Raw genomic sequence first — 7,879 nt, 5'->3', positions numbered from 1 at the left:
TTAAGGCCAGGAACTAGCAAGTTATGGCAGCAATTCTCTGGCGAATTTATTCAGCAACACCGTGCAATCTATGATTATTGTTGAGTCTAGTTTTTATTATGTTTTGGTGATGTTTTTAGTAGTCTTTTATTTTGTTTTTCCTTCATTTAGCGCGGGTTTATGCTTTGTTTGGTTGTTCTTGTGAATATCAGGAAGAATTGAGCATGTGGAAGAAAATGCCAAAGAAAGGGAAGAAATAACCGAGTTTTCCATCATATTTCGATCAAGAATGGTTTTTAACACAATTTGGAAGTGTTGGTGAAAATTTGGGATGAAAACTTAAAGAATTGGGAATTCCCTTAAGAGCCACGGCATGAGCAAAAGGGAGCCGCGGCTAGTTGGGAAACAGAAGCATTGTTTTTCAGGAAGTCTTCGGGCCGCGGCATGGCTAGATAGAGCCGCGGCATAGATGGGCACCCTGCCCAGAAAGCGACGATGCGGGCCGCGGCATTCAGAGGATTTTCTGCCCAGAAATTGTGATACGGGCCGCGGCATAGTGTATGTAGAGCCGCGGCCCGCCTCTTTAAAATTTGAAGATCCTAGGTTTTAAATGACGAAAAGGAGAAGAAAAGTACGTACGGATGAAGGGAGGAGTTCTGGTTTTGAAGGCTCAAGCTTAGAGTATTTTTACATGTTTTTCTTCCTGATGTTATCTTTAGTTTTTGTTGTGATTAGTACTATGACTATGAACTAATTTTCTGTTTAGGATGTTCAATTGAATCACTTGAATCTCTGTTATGACCTAATGCAATTTTAATTTCTTTCTTCTTCAATCTTCTTCAATTCCTTATAACCTGTTCTTATAGATTGATTATTGATTGGCCATCTTTAGTCATATATATATGTTTTTAAGTCAAAATCTGAGAAGTGAGATTTAATTCTGCTGTGATTATATTGGACATAATTTTAATTTAGAACGAAAGTATCTGAATTAATTGTGTAACTGTTATTAAGTTGATTGAGATTAATGCTACCTTTGTGGTTCAATTTACCATAGAAATATAGGAAATTGTCACCTAGGTTGAGTTTATAATTCATAGTATGATTATAGGCTGCTGTATCAACTTGTTAATTGAATTAGGTAAAAATAAGAAGAATTCACACTTTGCATTAGGGAATAATAGGGAGGATAATTGATGAGATTGAATATCCTAATTGTTTCTCAGTGATTAAATTAAAAGTTTTACTATTAGTTATTATTCTATTTAATTGTCGATTATTATTTCTGCACTTTACTGGTTCTTTTGCTGTATTTTACAAAAATCAAGAATTTCAATTAATCAAATAGATCAAGAAATTAATTGACTGGTAATTGATAACTCAGTCCTTGAGGACGATACTTGGTTTTACCATTTTATTACGAGTTTGCGACTGTGTGCACTTGCATAGCAAAATTATCGCAACAATTATGTTATGCCAATTACCAGCCTCGCTAACATAAAACAAGGCAAGAATGAATGTCTAAGGAGATATATCCATAGGTTCAATATGGAAGCAACAAAGTTGGGAAGTTCAACTAGAGAGGAGCTCAAGATGGCTATTACAGCCAGAGTTTGTCCACGAACCAGGTTATGGGGTAACATGCTCAAGAGAGAGGTTGCAAACTTAGATGACTTCTTAGAAAGAGCACAGAAGTATATACGTGTGGAAGAGGGCCATAAAAACTTGCATGTTGAGGAAAGTGAATCTTCCTCCGATCACCCTTCTACCAATACATCTGAAGATTCCGTGTAGAAGAGAACGTCGTGATAAAGGAGTCGTTGATCAAGTTGAAAATTGGAAGAGGACTACAAAAAGGTTCAAAGAAGAAGCTAGTAGGATTTATCAAATCATCACAATTGACCCCGATAAAGATCAAAAGGAGTCGCCTAGCTGATTCCAGAGATCTAGAATCATTAAACCATATCAGAGAGAACAAAAAACAAAGTACTTGGCAAGAAAGATCCGACAAACCACTTACAAGGTATTGGACCCGACCTCAACATGCACCTAGCCATGTGCAAGGTGCCTAGCCTCGCAAGCCTTAACAAGCATCTCGCCTTGCACAAATTAGGTGTCCAACCTCGCGAACCTCCACAGGCACTTAGCCATGTGCAAAGCAAGCGCCTAGCCTCACGAGCCCCAATAGGTGCTTGGCCAAGTGCAAAACAGGCATCTAGCCTTGTGACATACATATATATAAAAGTATTTATAATACATATATTTGTGAGAGCGGTGAACCTTATGAGACAATATTTGAATCTATAAGGACTAGCTACCCTTATAGAATCTAAAAAAGTCAAAAGGTCCCTCAAAAGTGACCTCGTCACGGACTAACCCATCCTATAAAGGAACCACGTCGCAGAAAACGAAAGGGGAAGCCAAAGAGATCTCCAAGTCTAGATCGACTAGTCACCTTGCCAAGGGAAAAAAGGGCCTTGAAAATAGGTGTTCGCAAGATTTCACAAGGACCATCTCCCTACTAGGGTCCCGACTCAAGAAAAGATCACCTCAAAATCCAAAAAAAAGGTCTTAAAGGAGACACTTATGAAAAGGGTCTCAAAGAAGACACTTGAGAAAAGGGTCTCGAAGAAGATGCTTGTGAAAAGGGTCTCAATGAAGACGCTTGCGAAAATTGGTCTCACAGAAGGCGCTTGCGAAATAGGGTCTCACAGAAGGCGCTTGCGAAAAAGGGTCTCATAAAAGGCGCTTGCAAATAGGGTCTCGAAGAAGACGCTTGCAAAAATAGTATATGTATAATGACGAGAAGGACGCTTCTCGCACAAAATAAAACGCGTGTGTGAAAATATATAAAAGGATCGCAAGAAACGAAAGGGTCAACATATCCTTACGAGTAATCAAAGTGAACAAACAGACACGAATTACACGCAGTAGAGGGATCCCAAAGAGAACCCTTGAAAAATAAAGCTATTGACCATGAGGACTTGCGAAAGTTCCTCACAAAAAAAAAGAGCGAATGGCTTGTCAGAGTCCCAGACAAAGGAAAACAGAGCGATGAGACACCTCACACCTTGCAAGAGGATATCGCATAGCAAGGGCACCCTCCATCAACAAGACTACCCTCGACTTTATAGCTCAGTCGAGCTCCATTCCTTCATTGGACATCTATATAAATGCCACCTTCAGACATAAATGAAGAATGAAGTCACAGAAATACAAAAGAAGGTTAGGAGGCCTTGCACAGCGAGAGGGCCCTCGCATAGCGAGATCAACCATAGCCTAGTTCTTCCAAACACTCTTGTCTAAATGTTTAATGTGCCCCTAAGTCTCGTATAAGCCTTATCCCTGGAAGGAAGGTCGATGAAGGCCTCGGGATGTCAACGAATGAAGCACAAATAAAAGGAGTCAAGCCTCACCATGTGAGAGGGTCTTGCTGTGCGAGACTATCTCGCAAAGCAAGGTCCTCATCACCCAATAGTGCTGAATGACATCCTTCACTGCTTTATATGCCTCCAATAATAATGGAAGTATCGCACTCATAAAAAATAAGTATAACATCATAATAAGTCTACAAGGACGTCTAAAGACCACCTCATAGACTGGGGGACAAGTGTGGATGCCAAAACTCCACCAAGGAAAAAATCTCTGATCCCCGGTTGAAATACGTGGCTAATGGTCACTTAGTCATGCTATTGGACTCGGGTCTATAGGTATCACGAGACTGCATTCTAGCCAACACTCCCAAGTGCCTCGTAGGTCTTTTCCTTGTTGAAGATTCGAAGGATCATGACACCCTCATGTGTCTTGCGCACGTGGGCATTCAGAGGCCCCCGCCTCGCGCCCATGTGTTGGGCGTCCATGTGCTTTGCGAGACCTTTGCGTGGTTGGAGACCCAAGTGCCAAGCTCATAGGAGTCATGATCCAATGTTGCTCACGAGGCCTCTACCTCGCTAATGACTAGAACCCTTCGCGCCTAGATGCCACAAACCCTAGTGCCAGGTCCTGTAGACACACCGCCTCGGCCACGCAGTAGCACCACACGCCAGGTCCCGCGGACCCACCACCTCAGCCGCACAGCAGCGCCTCACACCAGGTCCCACGGACCCCACCTCGACCGCGCAGTAGTGCCTCGTGCCAAGTCCCGCAGACCCACCGCTTCGGTGGCACAGTAGCGCCACGTGCCAGTTCCCGCAAACCCACCACCTTAGTAACGTAGTAGCACCTCGCACTAGGTCCCACAGACCCCACCTCGATCGCGCAGCAGTCCCTCATGCCAGGTCTTGCGGACACCACCTCGGTCGCGTAGCATCGCCTCGCGCTAGGACCCGCGGACCCACCACCTCGATCACGCAGCAGCGCCCCACTCCAGGTCCCGTGGACACCACCTCAGCTGCACAGCAGCACCTCAATCTAGGACCGACAGACCCACCACCTCGGCTGCGTAGCAGCGCCCAACGCTAGGTCTCGTGGACCCACAACCTTAGCCGCACAACATCACCTCGTGCCAGGTCTCGTAGACCAACTCCCTCGCCGCACAGCAGTGCCTCGTGCCAGGTCTTGCGAAACCATCACCTTGGTTGCGCCTAGCGCCAGGTTTCGCCGACCCACCATCTTGGCACGCAGCAGCACCATGTACTAGGTCCCGTGGACCCACCACCTCGGTCCCGCAGAAGCGCCTTGCGCCAGGTCCTGCAGACCCACCACCTCGGTCGCGCAGTAGCACCCCGCGCTAGGTCTCGCAGACACCACCTCGGTCGTGCAGCAACACGTTGCGCCAGGTCCCGTGGACATGCCTCTCCATAGGCCCACAAGCCTTATCACGCGAGATGCCATGCCTTGTGCTCAAGGGTCCATGCAAGACCCCACATCTTGGCGAGATAAAGACCTGCGAAAGGCACCTTGCCTCACCATATCATCCATGACAGCGCATAACTTCTACAACAGTTAACCAAATGTAAGAAAGCCTGGTGAAAATGTGTAACTTTGAAATAAGAAAAAGAACCATCAAGTACAAGGCATGCCCACGAGTACGGGATGTACAACCTTGAGGAGGACGGAGGCACAACTCTAACATCCGCACCCAACAAGTAGTGGAGGTATGACACGGTACCAAGGCAGGAGTACTTGACCCCTGACATATACTAGAGCCGACCACCACTCCTTCAACACCACTACCACCTACAGCCTGAATATGATACTCCTTGTCTTTTCGGGACCACAATGTACCATAAGTCATTAGAGCTCACTTATAAATAGGGCGTCACTTCATCATTGAAAGGGGTTGGAAAATTCATTATATACAGAGGTTATTAAACAATATACGAGTTTTTACTCCATTGTTGATCTGCATTTATCCTTCCTCAAGTCTATTCTAAATTTTTATTTAGTTATTATCTTACAAAACTTTGTGTTTTCCGACCTAACATTGTTGACAAGTTCTCACCGTCAACAATACCCATGGAGCTAATCATGATTTCATTGCCCTGGCCATTCGTAGTATGGGGGATCGACCTAATTGGTTTTGCTACCAAGTGGAAAAGGAGGAGTTTGCTATGCAGTTGTCGTCATTGACTACTTTATAAAGAGGGTCGAGGCTGAGCCCCCTAGCAACCATAACCTTGAAGCAAGTCTTGGATTTCTTCGTAAAGAACATCATAAGCGATTTTACACTCCCAAAGAAGATTAGACCTGAAAATTGAACCCAGCTTCATAGTGATATTTTCATGAACTTTTGTGAGAAGTACGACATAGCCAAGAGTTTTTCTTCAATGGTATATCTGCAAGCTAATGGGCAGGTCGAGGCTGTAAATATAACCCTAAAAGTGAGCCTAAACAAATGAATAGATGAAGTTAAGGGATTATGACCCCAGCAACTGCCACAAGTACTTTGGGCCTATAGGACCTCACATATCACCTCCACAGGGTACACTCCCTTATTTTCAACCTTTAGGAGTGAGTCTATCCTCCCAATTTAGGACGAGTTACGTCAAATAGACAAAAAACCTTCGATCAAGATCGAAACCACAACTTTCTTAACGCATCTCTAGACCTGATCAAGGAAAAATGGGAGGAGTCATGGTTATAGTTCGCCCATTATTAGCAAAGGATCACTTGCTAGTTTAACTCAAAAGTTAAAGGAAGAAGACTTGAACTGGGTGATTTAGTTCTCTGAATGGTTATTTTTGGTGAACAAAGATCCTAAGGATGGTGTACTGGGATCGTACTAGGAAGGACCCTACCAGATTGTGAAAATCATGTGTGAAAGAACCATCAAATTAGCTAGGTTAAGTGTAGAGTTGGTGCCACGAACTTGGAACTCTCTACATCTCAAAAAGTGCTACAAATAGTAGGACGACTTTGTTAGATTTTTATGTTTTTAGCAGTACTTCTTTCTTGTAAGGCTTATTTATAAGAGTCGTTGTTATTTTTCAGAATTTGAATAAATAAAATGTTATCACGTAATTTAAACGAGGTACCAAAGCTACCATTTTTTTTTGTAATACATCTAACGCTCCTTTTGTAAAAGAGACCTAGAATACTTATAAATTCTGATCACTTGGGAGGCATATAACCCTGCACAATCTTTGAAATATTCAGCAATATTTGATAAAGAAATTTCAGCTTAGAATTTGGAAAATTGATTATTCTAAATCTTTACAAAGCTTGAATTTTCAAAGAAATTATGAATATGAACTAAGTTAAGAAAATTCAAAGAAACAAAGCATAGATATCACCAGGCTTGAGGCCTAATTCCTAATAGGTATAACGCTATTAGGCGTGAGAATTCCTGCATACAACTAGGTCATCGACCAGAATTAACTGGTCGAGCCTCCAGGCGTTTATCTCGATCTAAAGATAACCCATATGATTGCAAATGTACAAGGACTTAAAGTTCAAAGCATAGCAAGATAATAGCTTAGGGGGAAAAATAGATCATAAATTAATGAACTTGTACTAACGCAAGTATACGAATAATTCGAGGAAAAATAACCTCGAACTGAGCCAGAAGGCGATTGTCTCAGCTTTTAAAAGCTTACTTACAATGGGTTCAAAGAACCCAAAATAAAATATAAAAAAAAAGGAAGGATGAGGACACCCTAAACATCACTGAGACCCGGTAACTTGCCTTTGTGATGTCACCTCATCATCGCTCCCTTCAAGAGCTCCAGAGGCCTCCACGATTTGGAGGGCTCTTGAGAGAGTTGGCTCAGGAACTTGATAAGGTAACGCGCCCAAAGCTCAGCAACCAGATATGATAAATCTCCTTCATGGTTGTATGCCCAGCACCGGTATAACATCTCCTTTAGGGCGTTCGTTGCCGTGACATCATCCTACTTTGCCTTCTCGGCATCTTGCTTCGCCTTCTCAACATCGTGCTTAGATTTATTTTTTACCTCGGATAGTATCTTTTTGAGCACATCGACTTCTTCAAGTTTCTTGTTGAGATTTTTGACCTGCAGCTGATCTCGACACTAGCTCACTTTGATGACATGTTCCTTGGCGATTGGCTCATTGTCTTGAGATGCCGCCAGAGCGGCCCTGACCTCATTTGTCTGAGCTCAGATTTGGGCGATGCCATGAATTTGAGCTAAACAAGACTACAAAAGGAAAATACATATCAAGATTAGCTTGAAAAAAAAGGGAATGTGGCAAAAAAGAGGATAACTGACAACCAGATTCATTCCGAAGGCTGAATCCAGGACCTTCCCTAGGGAATGTTCCTCTATGGCCCTCAGGTCATTGATGTTAATCTTTTTGGCACGATCCACCATGTGATTTTCCATGTTGTGAAGGGGTCCACAAAGTGCTTCCAGGATCCTTTCGACCTCGAGCGGCTTGAAGGGGAGCTACGTGTCTAGGAGCTGAGTAGATGGCGCCTCCCCCTGAATAACTTGAGGAA

Source organism: Humulus lupulus, chromosome 3 (genome assembly GCF_963169125.1).
Source record: "Humulus lupulus chromosome 3, drHumLupu1.1, whole genome shotgun sequence".
NCBI classification, from domain to species: Eukaryota; Viridiplantae; Streptophyta; class Magnoliopsida; order Rosales; family Cannabaceae; genus Humulus; species Humulus lupulus.
Note: the sequence above shows the minus strand (reverse complement) of the source record.